The 12,156-nt window shown below is 42.4% G+C and overlaps 1 protein-coding gene across 3 annotated transcripts in view; it reads left to right on the top strand.

The window, feature by feature from the left end:
- nrxn3a (neurexin 3a) overlaps positions 1-12,156 on the top strand; it is a gene marked incomplete at both ends in the record, with an annotated part of 408,293 nt that overhangs the window by 42,011 nt on the left and 354,126 nt on the right. The window lies entirely within an intron of this gene.

The following is a 12,156-nucleotide window of genomic DNA, read 5'->3' as shown; positions in this document are numbered from 1 at the left end:
TAACTAAAATGAACAACATTTTAGTCATTAGTCATTTTAGTTAATTGATGTTGTTTTATTGACACTATGAGTCAATGACACTATTTATTGAGCCTATGTATTGTGGGTTGAGCTCCAGGTAGAGAGATTTTAAATATATATCCGTAACCGTAACCGTAACCGTAACCGTAACCAGTCCGGCTAGAGACATGAGGCCCCCAGAGTAAACACATTGCAGTTATTTCCCTAACAAGAAAAATAAAATAATAATCAGGGGAAGGAAAAAAAACAACCCTCCCCCAGATGGAAAATGTTCAAAAAATGGGCGAGCAAGTGAACGGGTGGGAGAAAACATCCTTGGGGGGGGGGGGGGGCGATCGGAGAGAGCGATTAAATGTCGATTCCTCCCGACAACATTGCTGCAAAACTCCTGAGGGCTGTATTTGAGATGGGGGGGGGGGGCTGAGACAGAGAGAGAGAGAGAGAGAGAGAGAGAGAGAGATTACTGCTGAGAATGCGGCAGTTATCTTAATTATCCCCCCGTCCTCCTTCCTCCTATTGATTTGTGCCAGGGCTGGTATGTACGAGTCTTGTGTGTGTGTGTGTGTGTTCAAATAGCTCCGCTCTGTAATCATTTTTCTTTCTTTTTTCCTATTAATGAGTGCAGCCGTGGCTATATCGCAGCCTACCAGACCATCCTCATTAGAGATGGAGCTCCAAAACCGTCTGCTTAAAGTCCCCGTGAAGCTAAAATATTTTTTTTTCGGAGTTTGTCACACCACAGAAAAATGTGTTATTAACCACCCAAATATATAAAATTTGATTTCAAAATCTTGAAAAAAAGGCAGTTCCCTCCGTTCTGAGACGCTGGGGGCGTGTCCACTAAAGGCGCTGAAACCACGACCAATCGCGTTAATTGTGTTAAACGTTTACATTGCAGTAAATTCTGTGTTTAAATGAACCCAGTCCGGGGTCTGTAGTCAGGGGTGGACTGGTAATCTGGCATACCAGGCATTTTCCTAGTGGGCCTGCGCACCTTGGAGCCAATGAAATAAATAAATAAATAAATGAATAAACAATTGTCCAATGGCTGGCCGATAAAGCAGGGACAGCGACCCATTGGTTCATTTTCTATACTGAAAATGGGCTGGCCCAATCCCATCTCTCATGATGTCCCCACCCCTCCCCCTCCGTCCTCTGTTTCTCGTGTCAGATGCCGTGGCTCAGGCTCAGAGCTCCGCAGCCAGTGTTCAGCCTGATCAGAGTGATTTTTAACAGGGAGACTTTCACTCAGTCACTCTCCTATGGTAAGGGATTCACTGACAAACTCTCCCGTTAGAGGGCTGGTTCTGAGCCGCGGGTGCAACCGCCTATGAGAAAAGTAAATAAAAATGAAAGAAAATGAAATATTATATATATTTAATATATAGAATACAAGATAGAATACAAAATATAAAGCCGTTGAGTGCCCCCAGATGTAAATTTTTATTTTTTAAGAAAAGTACAATTTTTGGCCCCCATGGGTTTTTGGTTTTGCCCAGTAGTTGCGTGACCGGCGGTTGGCAGCTGCTCTGCTCTGATCGTAACCAGGGGTGGACTGGTGTACCAGGTATTATGCTGGTGTGCTGCTTGACAATGGGGCCGATACAACACAGCACAACTTGCACAACACAACCCACCGATCAACTGGACACCCGGAACCCCCTCCCCTACAGTCACACACACACCAAACAGTGGGAAATGTATTGGTATTTGTCGTCAAAATTTAAAATGGAGAACAAACAAGGTAAAATAGAAAAGTTTAAAACGTAAAGTGGTTGCTGTTGTTTCTTTACTTGAGGGAAGTTAGTTTTTAAAACCATCCCCATCCCCTGGGCTGTCTGGGCTAAAAATGCCAGGGCAGTCCAGTCCAGCCGTCTCTAGTTTCTCACCTCAAAGTGCTGAACTGAACTGCGCAGAGTTCCGAATCTTCCATTCACAGAGATCAGAAACCTGTCGTGTTCTGGGGGCGCTTATGGGGCGTTTCGGCTCCCTCCGAGACTCAGAAATTCTGTCCTTCCGTCTAGGAAAGATATACCGCAACGGGCCATTAACCATCCTATTAAATGGCCCATAGTTACAAGAGGAATTTAAAGAATTAAGAAGAAGAATTAAACTGGATTAGACTTTGGTGTGGTATTGTTAGAGCTTTTATGATCAGGATATAATCTATCCTGACCATTTCTAGTATGAATAAATGACTGAACTTAGCCCAAAGGTTTAATTGCTGCAACAGTCCAGCTGTTCAACTCCCTACTCCTATGATTAGTTCCATGCAAGTAATGAGGAACAAATCCGCAATCGACATTAAAAAAACAAACAACCTATACCTTTCAGGGACCAATGACAAATTCGAAAATATCATATTTATCATATTAATAATCTTTAACATCACAAAATCTTATGCCGTCGGAAATCATGATTTGATCCGATGGTTCTGGTTTGTTGAATAAGCATAGTGGCAAAGTTGAACATTGCTAAACAGGGCCATTGCATCATCCTCCTACATTATAGTTTCATTATAAAGGACATTCCAGGAGTTCTGCGTTCTGCGTGATTTATGTAGTTTAAAATAAATTCTCCTGTGACAAAATACAATTTAATATAAATATATATATATATATATACTGTATATATGTATACAGTATATATATATATATATATATATATACATTTGTTTATTTATATATATTTATAAATATGTATTTCTATATATATATATATAGTATATATATGCTGTATATCTATGCGTTTGTTTCTATATATTTATACATATGTATTTATATATATATTTATGTATATATATATATATATATATATATATATATATATATATATATATAGAGAGAGAGAGAGAGAGAGAGAAATGCATATTTATAAATATATATCTTGAATCTTGAATCTTGAATCTTGAATCTTGAATATATAAATAAACAAATGTATATATATATATATATATATATATATAATTTTTTTTATTTTTTTTATTTTTATGAGCCAAGGTATTCATTTTTGCCCAAGATAATACTTTCCACAATATAATAGCTCACAGGCCACGCAGGAAAATGAAAAAGGCAATGCATTTATATTTTCTCCCAAAGTCAACCCCGCCTCCGTCCCATATACACACACACACACACTCACACACACAAACCTTTGCCAACTCCCTCAATTTATTTATTTTTATTTCTGAAAGCAAATGTTAACAGTTTTGTCAAGCGGAATGCCGCTCCAGGCACAACAGCTTAAGTATATCTTTTGCAATTGAAGTGACCCACTCCCTCTGCACAGTAAGGAGCGCTTTGGGTCGTGGGATCGGGGGGGGGGCTTTTTCCCATTACTGGAACTGACATTTCATTTAGACGCCATCAGTCATCTCGTTGTCCCTCTCTCTCTCTCTCTCTCTCTCTCTCTCTCTCTCTCTCTCTCTCTCTCTAACCCCCTATGACTCCCTCCCCACCCTCTCTCCCCCCCCTGTCCATCCATCTTTGAGGCTCTCCCCCCGCCTCCGCACTGATAGATGCAGGAACACATCTTTCTTTATTTAAACATCCCCCCTCTTTATTTTGTTCAAAATACAAACAAACAGGGTTGAGGTGAACTCCATCATAACGAGTACATTCTTCCACAATTCGCAGCCCATGGCCTGAGCACAATTTGGTGTTCATTTATTAACAAATGAACGGGTTGTTAATTTTATCCATAAACATTCACAAACATTCACGTTATTATTTTTATTGCTCACATGAAATCAATGGCAGTGTGAGTTCTATACTTTGATGGAAAAGCTCAGAAGCCTTTTTGAAAGGTATTCAATTTAAGAGAGAGAGAGACAGTTTAAGGTCTAGAGTGAGGTACAGAGGAGTTGAAAAGAAGGCAGCTCGAGAAAGAGGGACAGCGAGAATGACCGAAAAAAGCAGATCTGGCTCTTGAAACATTGTGCTAATTTTGTGGAAGCTTGTGTGTGTGTGTGTGTGTGTGTGTGTGTGTGTGCTGCGTGCGTGCGTGCGTGCGTGCGTGCGTGCGTGCGTGTGTGTGTGTGTTTATGAGAAAGGGAGAGAGAGAGAAACTACATTCACGTGTGTGTAATTATCGCTTTAGTTGTGTGTGCCAAGTTTAAAATGTCTACCCAGAAATAAATAAGCATTTTCAATATTGTGTCTGCATGAAAGGATTTGTGTGTGTGTGTGTGTGTGGGGTGTGTGTGTGTGTGTGTGTGTGTGTGTGTGTGTGTGTGTGTGTGTGTGTGTGTGTGTGTGTATCTGTCTGTGTGTTTACATGCACATTTGGCATGTGTTTATTTTCTGTGCGTGAATGTGTATCTATGTAGACAGGCTTGTCTGCAATAATTCCCACGTTTTTGTTCCTCCGTGTTTGTGTGTGCTAGACATCTAAGCGCGAGATCCAAATGCTATTTTAATAGGCTTTTAATGGCCTCGGCCCAGCCAGGGCGACACAATGCGGAAACCGGTCGAAATGAGCTTTTATGAGTGATAAGGGACCAGCCGTTAAGAATAAAGGGGCCCACCGGGCGGGGTGGGATGGGATGGGACGGGGGGGCCCTTACTGAGAGTCGGTATGCCACTCTATTCATTATGGGGAGTCATTTTAAATTCAGCTAAGTTTGATTGATGACGCCATGCACCCGGAGGTGCCGCATTGGAAGGTGCGAGCGCTAAGTGGTATTAATGGCGCTGTGGAGAAGTGGTTACCATTGTTGGTGGCTTGCAGCGAAAATATAGGTCCCAGCATTTGAACCCGGGTTCTGGGTTTCTTCCGGGATCCCTCGTTCAACACCACAAGACATGTATGCGATGCACCCGCCTTTGCCCTTTGATTAAGGCCCTCTGCGCTGAGCACAGGGGTTGCCCACTTCTCATACCATTGAGGATGGTTTACATGCAGAATACTTAAAGGGAAGTTTGGCTACTTTTCAACCCAGGACATGTTAACATGTTGGTTCCCATCATTTATAACTGCTCACAGTGCAACCTTGTTGAATGCTTTGCTATTGAGAAACGTACTGCTCTGCTGCACTGCGGTCCAATTAGGCAAACAAAAATGGCAACATAACGTGTTATAAGTAGAAGTAATATCACATTTAATTTAAAACTACACTGTCTGAATATATTGTGAGCTTTGAAAATGGATATATAACGTGGTTTTTAAAGACAAATTTGCACACACAAACCTCTACCTGCGTACCTGCCATGCTTACCTGTGTGTGTATAGTCATGGCTTTGTATGTGACCTTTTCAAACAACTCCTTAACTAGCTTTTGAGGGAATACACTTGTGGGGGGGTGAGGGGGAAACGAAACAAAATTCACGTGCTCGATAAGCATGGCTCCATTATCGTTCCATGGGCAACATCCACACATATTTGTTCTGCGTCTATTATGTATCAGCCGGGAGCCTCATTGACATGGACGAGCACTGGATTTATGCAACGCTCCCTGGTCTCCTAAGTAGCTGCTCATAATGTGTCCAACATATTTGACTGTTTCGGGAGAAGATGACAGTCGCAATGGTTGTGGGTGATTTATTTTTGTGGGCAAGTTTTTTTTATTCATTTTGTATTTTCTTAAAAAAACAGGGGCATATACATCACATTCATCAGCATCATATCGCAATGTTAATATTACTCAAACACTTTTTTTTTTTACTGTTGTTGTCGTATTCGTGATAGAATACAAAGTGGCATTGGTTTATACGCTGTAAAGAAATACAATGTCATAAAATGGGGCCAATTGGGTGGGAAGATTTAACTAAGATTTTTTTAAACGATAAAAGAAGCTGCAATATAAATTATTTTATATAGGCTTACTTAACTGTCCCCAAAATGTCATATTCTGATGTCTTAAAAGATCTTGAGAGTGGACAGCATCAAAAGCATCAAATGTCTGCCGTTCTCTTTAAAGCGTGACTTATTTCACTGGATCCCAAGATTTTACTATTTTTTTCGAAGCAAGAAAGTTAAAGACATATTGCTGAACACATTTCCAGTAGTACATGCAAATCCGAGGCCAGTATTGTTGGATAAAGTTTGACGGCTGCCTCACAACAAAATATATGGTGCTGTCTTCAGGCCGCGATGGCTTCTGAAAGACCTTGTGGATTTCTCCATGCTGGGCAACCAAGAGTGTGTCCTCCACAGACTGCACCCTTATCGTTCCGCATGGGTGGTTTCAAATGATCATCCCGTCCATTTTCTCGGCAAAACACTGTAACTGCCGCAATCATAAAGTTGTGACAGGGCATTACTGGGGCTTTCGTTTTGAAGAACATAACAACTTGTGCTCTCCCCCCAGCTTCAAGGTAACAGCAACCGACCGAGTCTGACCTGCTGTTGCGGAAAACCTATTAGACTCGGCGGATAATCACCTTCCAAATTATGAAAGCCCAAAAAAAGTAAAGAGATCCAGAGTTTCGGTGCTGAAGGTGACCTTGATTGTTTCAGCAGTGCGGCTCGGCAAATTACAACGGCAGCCACTATCAGATGGAAGAGGTCTAAGCGGATATATACACCGCATTAAGACTCGGCAAAAGTATGAGGAAACAGCCTATCAGTGATTGATCTCGTGGCTAGATTACTTTGCCTTGTGAAATTCCCCGTCAGCGTTAATTTAACATACCCAAATGCTCGCTTTGGCGTTTCAATTAATGCAAATTCCCTTCGGGATGAATATTGTGAAAGTGTTATTGGAAACTATTTTTTTTTTCCCTGAGCCTTTTTTTATGGCATACCTCGGGGCTGTGTACAGGGACCGGTGAGCTTTTTAAAACATGTATGGGCTTAGATAAGAGAAGTCCATTATGTCTCGCACAGAATGCTTATTATGGGGGGAAGATTGTCTGATTGATGCTTCCAACACCAGGAAGCCCTATTTTCCGAGAGGTCATTCCAGACCAATAGTGCGATCACTATCTCTGTGTCCTCTGTCTTTTGAGCACCAGACACCACTTAATATATTCCATTCTACTGTTTATTACAAGGTAGAAAGAAAATTAAATTACGTTTCATATATTGTACCAGTGCAGTGTCTTAACCTTATTCTGCAAGTTTTGGACTTGAATTTCCACTTGCTTGAATAACATATTAGGTAATATAGTACTTAAAAATCAAAAATTGGGACTTCCACTCCAATACTATCCTATTGCAGGTCATAGTGCTTAATTAGACTTGTCGTTGCAGAATCCTCATATTTCAGAATTTTAGATTAGACTTTCTGTTGAATGGCCTCCATTTTCGTCAGACTATATTAAGTTTTAGAAAACCCGGACGTTCTCGCACTTCTTCACCGTGTATGCTGTTCTCTTGGTACACCCTCAGCCGCTCTTGGATCAAAATCTCTGGATCCTAAAAAATCTGAAACCTTAGCTCAGCGGCTACAGGCAAAACCTATGACAGCACTCACAGAGCAGGAGCACGAGCTGTCACGTAGCAAACCACGGTTCTTTGCATTCTGGGACGGTGGCCATCGGCCTCGAGGGAATTGGATGTGGACAGCGGGTGGTTTCAGGGTGGGAGAAGGTGGTGGGGGTGCAGGAGCTTGCAGGGTTAGCAAGTGAGAGTGAGATAGAGTGAAAGTCAACGCTATTTTTTTAGTTGTCTCAGGCACCCATCCAAAGCCGCCCAAGCGTGAAACGAGTCGGGCTGCTTCCCAGCTGATAGGCCAGCCAGCGCTGTCCTTCCTTGATGCCTTTGGGCGGAACAGGGAAACGTATGTGCTGTTCCATCTATGTTGCAGTTGCTTCCTCTTCATGCGCCCCATTATGACAGCAATGGACCCAATTCTAACCAAAAAAGGGCCTTCAATTCATACTCATCTAGATGCCCTGAAGTCATCAATGGCAAGTTTGTGAATGTGAGTGGACAGTTACAGAAGGATATTTATTCTTCCTTCTGACCTTCCTCACTTTTGATTTTGCCTCTGGCCATCCATTAGAAAAGGGAAAACAGATAAACTTCAAATGTCACCCCCCTGCCCACAACCAGCAGCATCTTCACCTTGAAGTGTTGATTTCACCAAGGGGGTGGAAGGAAGTGATGGGTAGAGGGCCTGATGCATGGTCCTTCAAACGTTCAAATTAAACTCATCTCATCCTCACATCTCTTGAATAGATTGGTGAATGGATGAGGTGTTTATCTGCTAAGTCGTTGAAATGTCAAAGTAATATTTCTGCCCGAATAGAGAATGCAGGATTATTCAGGAATATACAGTATATCTACTTCATACTCATACAGATTCAGTGAAGGCATCTTGTTGTTGAAGAGGCCGTGGTAGGAGGTTTGCTGTATCCATTCATTACAACCAGTATATTTGTTTTACAGCGTACAGCTGGCATTATCATCCTGGTATAGTATGGGAATTTCATGGGGGAACAGTGTTTGCACCATAGGGTGCAGCTGGCCTTGTAACATGACCTCATAGTCCTTAGCCGATATATGACCAGGTAAAGCAATTAGTGACTGTCACGAAATGGCTGCCATTACACATCCCCCACCATGTTAAACAGTTGAAGATGTTTTGTGCTCTTTATAATACGTTTTGTGTCTTTGTGAGCTGGTCTTGGATATGATTGTTTTCCAAATCGCAGCCCTGCCATAAATTCCAGCTTTCTAAATCTCAAAACATGCTTAAAAAAACAACACATTTATTGTTGATTCTGGGTCACAGAGGTACTAATTCAATTGTGTGGATATTTGGCTGTTAGTGGGCTCATGTTGCTTTGAAATCTTACATATCAAAGTGCTAATTTCAGACCTCTTTCATAGCTGACACATTCTGCTAATTGGCAGTGAACCTTGCATGACTCACCATTATAGCGCATTTGTAATTGTGATTAAGCGACGTCAAAAGCTCTTTTCCATGTTATTTCCTGCACTTTGTCCACCCGTGTATATGCGAGGAGTACCTGAAAACTCACTCAATGTCTTGACAAAATGCATGTTGTAGATTTCCCCTGGACCATACAGAGATGACTGGGAGTTTGGATGCACATCTCCTTGGTATCGTAATCCAGCCAGTGCTTCACTCTACAAACACCTTTCCATGGTGCTACAGTGGGAATTGTAGAGCTGGTGCTGCACACTGGAGGGGTGGAGACTCTGGGAATTCATTGCCAGCCCCCCATCCTGTACCAAGTGGAAAATAGCCCTTCCTCCTACACTCCCCCTGAAACCCACTGAACCCACAGTGGGTGGAGACTGGACAGATGGACGCAGTCTGTGCTACTGCGGTGTCTAAGCTCACCAGGGGTTCACTGCTGTATCTCTCTCTCTCTCTCTCTCTCTCTCTCTCTCGCTCTCCTCTCATTCTCTGTACCCCCCAATGTTACCTATATGTTTCTGGCTGCTTCCCATCACGGGTCCATATGTCGTCTGACCATCCATGTGGCCACTTCCTTTGCGATCACTGTTGGATTATTTCTTCAATGGACCTCGCAGCTGACAATGTCACTTTATATGCCATTATTAGCTAATTTAAACTTTTGTTGATCTAAAAACAGTATGGTCTGGTCTTGTCGCTGTGTGTGGAGTTTGTTGAAGTATTTACTACTTTACTTAAGGCAGGTCATAAAACGTACATTAGCTCTCACAGTAGACACTAACAAACAAAATGCACACACACAATTAAATACTATTGCATTCAATGATGTTAACTTGCCGTTGCAATACATTTTTTTATACATCCTTAAGAAACCACATGTATCCATTCAACTGATCTCAATAAACAAAATTAAGCTTAAAAATACAAAATATGGTAAACTGTAATCATTGGTTAGTGCAAAAGGCCTTAGATGAACAAAATGAAGTGCTAAAAAATTCAGCCGAGTTAAAAAAAACCTGCTGTGCAGCTGTGATACTGCCTGATTTGAATTTAGGGCCATAAATCTCTCCATTGCCTCTCACATGCAGCTGCTTCATTTGAAGCTTACCAAAAATGAATAAAAAAATGAAAAAAATTACGGCAGGCGTTTTACCGACCAAAATGATCACGTTGTACTGTAGATATCCATACGAGTAGGTATCTTGAGACAGTTTACGACAATTCAACATCAATTGCCCAATTCCAGTTTATCTAGGCGCACTGGCTTTACAGAAACCTTACATTCTACGTCCATATTCATGGCAAATGAGTAAAACATGCATCCTTGTGTAAAGTGCTCCGCGCTCAGAGTAGTGCCATATTTCCATTCTACACTCCAACATCAGAGTAGCCTCCTGTGCTTTAGTATTTGTTTTGGTGCGAAGGGTGGTGGGTGTCAAAGAGCCCATGTGCTGTTTCAGTCTGTTTGGTATGTCTTAGGGTGGCCTGACCCATTTCAGTGTCGCGTCACACTGTTGTTGAGGAGCTGCTGCTAATATGGAATTGGCAAAGCCAGGGGCACTCTCCGCCCCCCCCCCCCCCCCCCCCCCCCGCCCCCCACCCCCACTCTCTCTCTCTCTCATTTTGGAAGTCCACAGAGTAAATAAATAAAACCAACCTCTGTCTGCACTTGCTGTACGTCCTCGGCCGTGCCGGGGCAAAACCAGAGTGAAAGAGTGGGTAGCAGCGAGATCGTAGCTTTGAAAAAAGAAAGTGCTGGGATGATTCTGATTGTGGTGTAGTTTGTTAAAAAAAAAAAATCTAAAAAAAGCCGATCATTAAGAAGCACATTGCCGTGGACTGAGGCCGAGCAGTTACACGGATAGAATTCGAGGAAGATTCAAACTATACTCAAACTGGGCACTCTTACTCCCTGAAAAAGAGTGCCCATGTGAACGCCATCTCATGCCCATGTCATTTCAGAGCTGTCTTATGTTTCTAAAGTAATGCTACAATATACAGAACCTAGAAAATTCTTCAATAACCAAATTGTCAGACGGCGCCACGCGCTTCCACACCCTGATGGGCCGGCCTATTTAAGCAGCCAACTCCTCCTGCCCTACCTGCTTTGCTGCCTGCTTGCTGCGTTCCCTCCACCTCCCCCGCATCCACCTGTTGGGCGCTAATATTCTATCCACTGGTAGAATTGAAGCTGATCACCCCTATATTTCTAGCTCACTAAGGAGGCCTATGTTTGCTGTACACCTCGGGGGGGATGATGAGCTGTAGAGTCCAAGCTCAAATGATGCAATATAAATGAAGATAACTTTAAAGACAATCTAATAGTTTAAAAAGTCAGAATTATGGTTATGAAACATAAACAGAAACAGAACAGAAAATCAGAACCTAAAACACAACTTGGCAAATGTATGTGATGTATTGTATGTTTATCCCAGCTGGCACATCAAATAAAACCTTTTTTTTTTTTCACGCATTATTTCTCGTAACCACCAAGTCTAATGAGTGAATCAGCTAGAGAGTGTAGCCTATAATATCCTCCATGTCAAAACGTTCATTTGAGCCATTGCTACATCCACCTTCACTAGCTATGAGCCTACCATTGGTGACAATCTGCCTTGTTTATCAAAGGTTGCCATTTTGCAGATGCAGTTCAATTCAATTTGAAAAAGCAGGATGTGAAAATAGCTCAAGGTGGACTTTAATACACATCTGCTGTGAGCCGGTTACAGTCTATTCTCCTGTTTAAAAGCTCAACTAATGCTGAGTAGCTTTTCCCACACGGTCCATAGACTCCACTGGCTGTCGCTGTCCCACTCACTGCTTTATCGACTGGATGTCTGCATGTGTCTGTGTGTCGTCTGACTCTTGTCATATCATATATGCACATGATTTTTCCCCCCTCTAGCCATACAGAGCTACCATGTACAGCACACACACACACACACACACACACACACACACACACATACACACATACACACACACACACAAACTGCGTTCCCGGACACCTCATACATATTTCTCGGACACTGCTGAACGTTATCACCGGCTTGATCTTGTGGCTTGTCTGGCGGACCGGAAAGAACGCCCAGCGGGAACGGACTGCCTCTTTCCTCAAGGATTTATCAGTGGCATGTTGCCGTCCTTTCAATTCAAATGTATCTGTGTGTGTGTGTGTGTGTGTGTGTGTGTGTGTGTGTGTGTGTGTGTGTGTGGGTGTGGGGGGGGTTACAGATCAGAGTCTTGGGGCATTGGGGGTCGTGCTCCCTTTGTCTTGTTGTCTACGCTGTCGCGCCTCCAGCCTC

Source organism: Zeus faber (assembly GCF_960531495.2).
Source record: "Zeus faber genome assembly, chromosome: 13".
NCBI classification, from domain to species: domain Eukaryota; kingdom Metazoa; phylum Chordata; class Actinopteri; order Zeiformes; family Zeidae; genus Zeus; species Zeus faber.
This window is presented reverse-complemented; position numbering and strand designations above follow the sequence as displayed.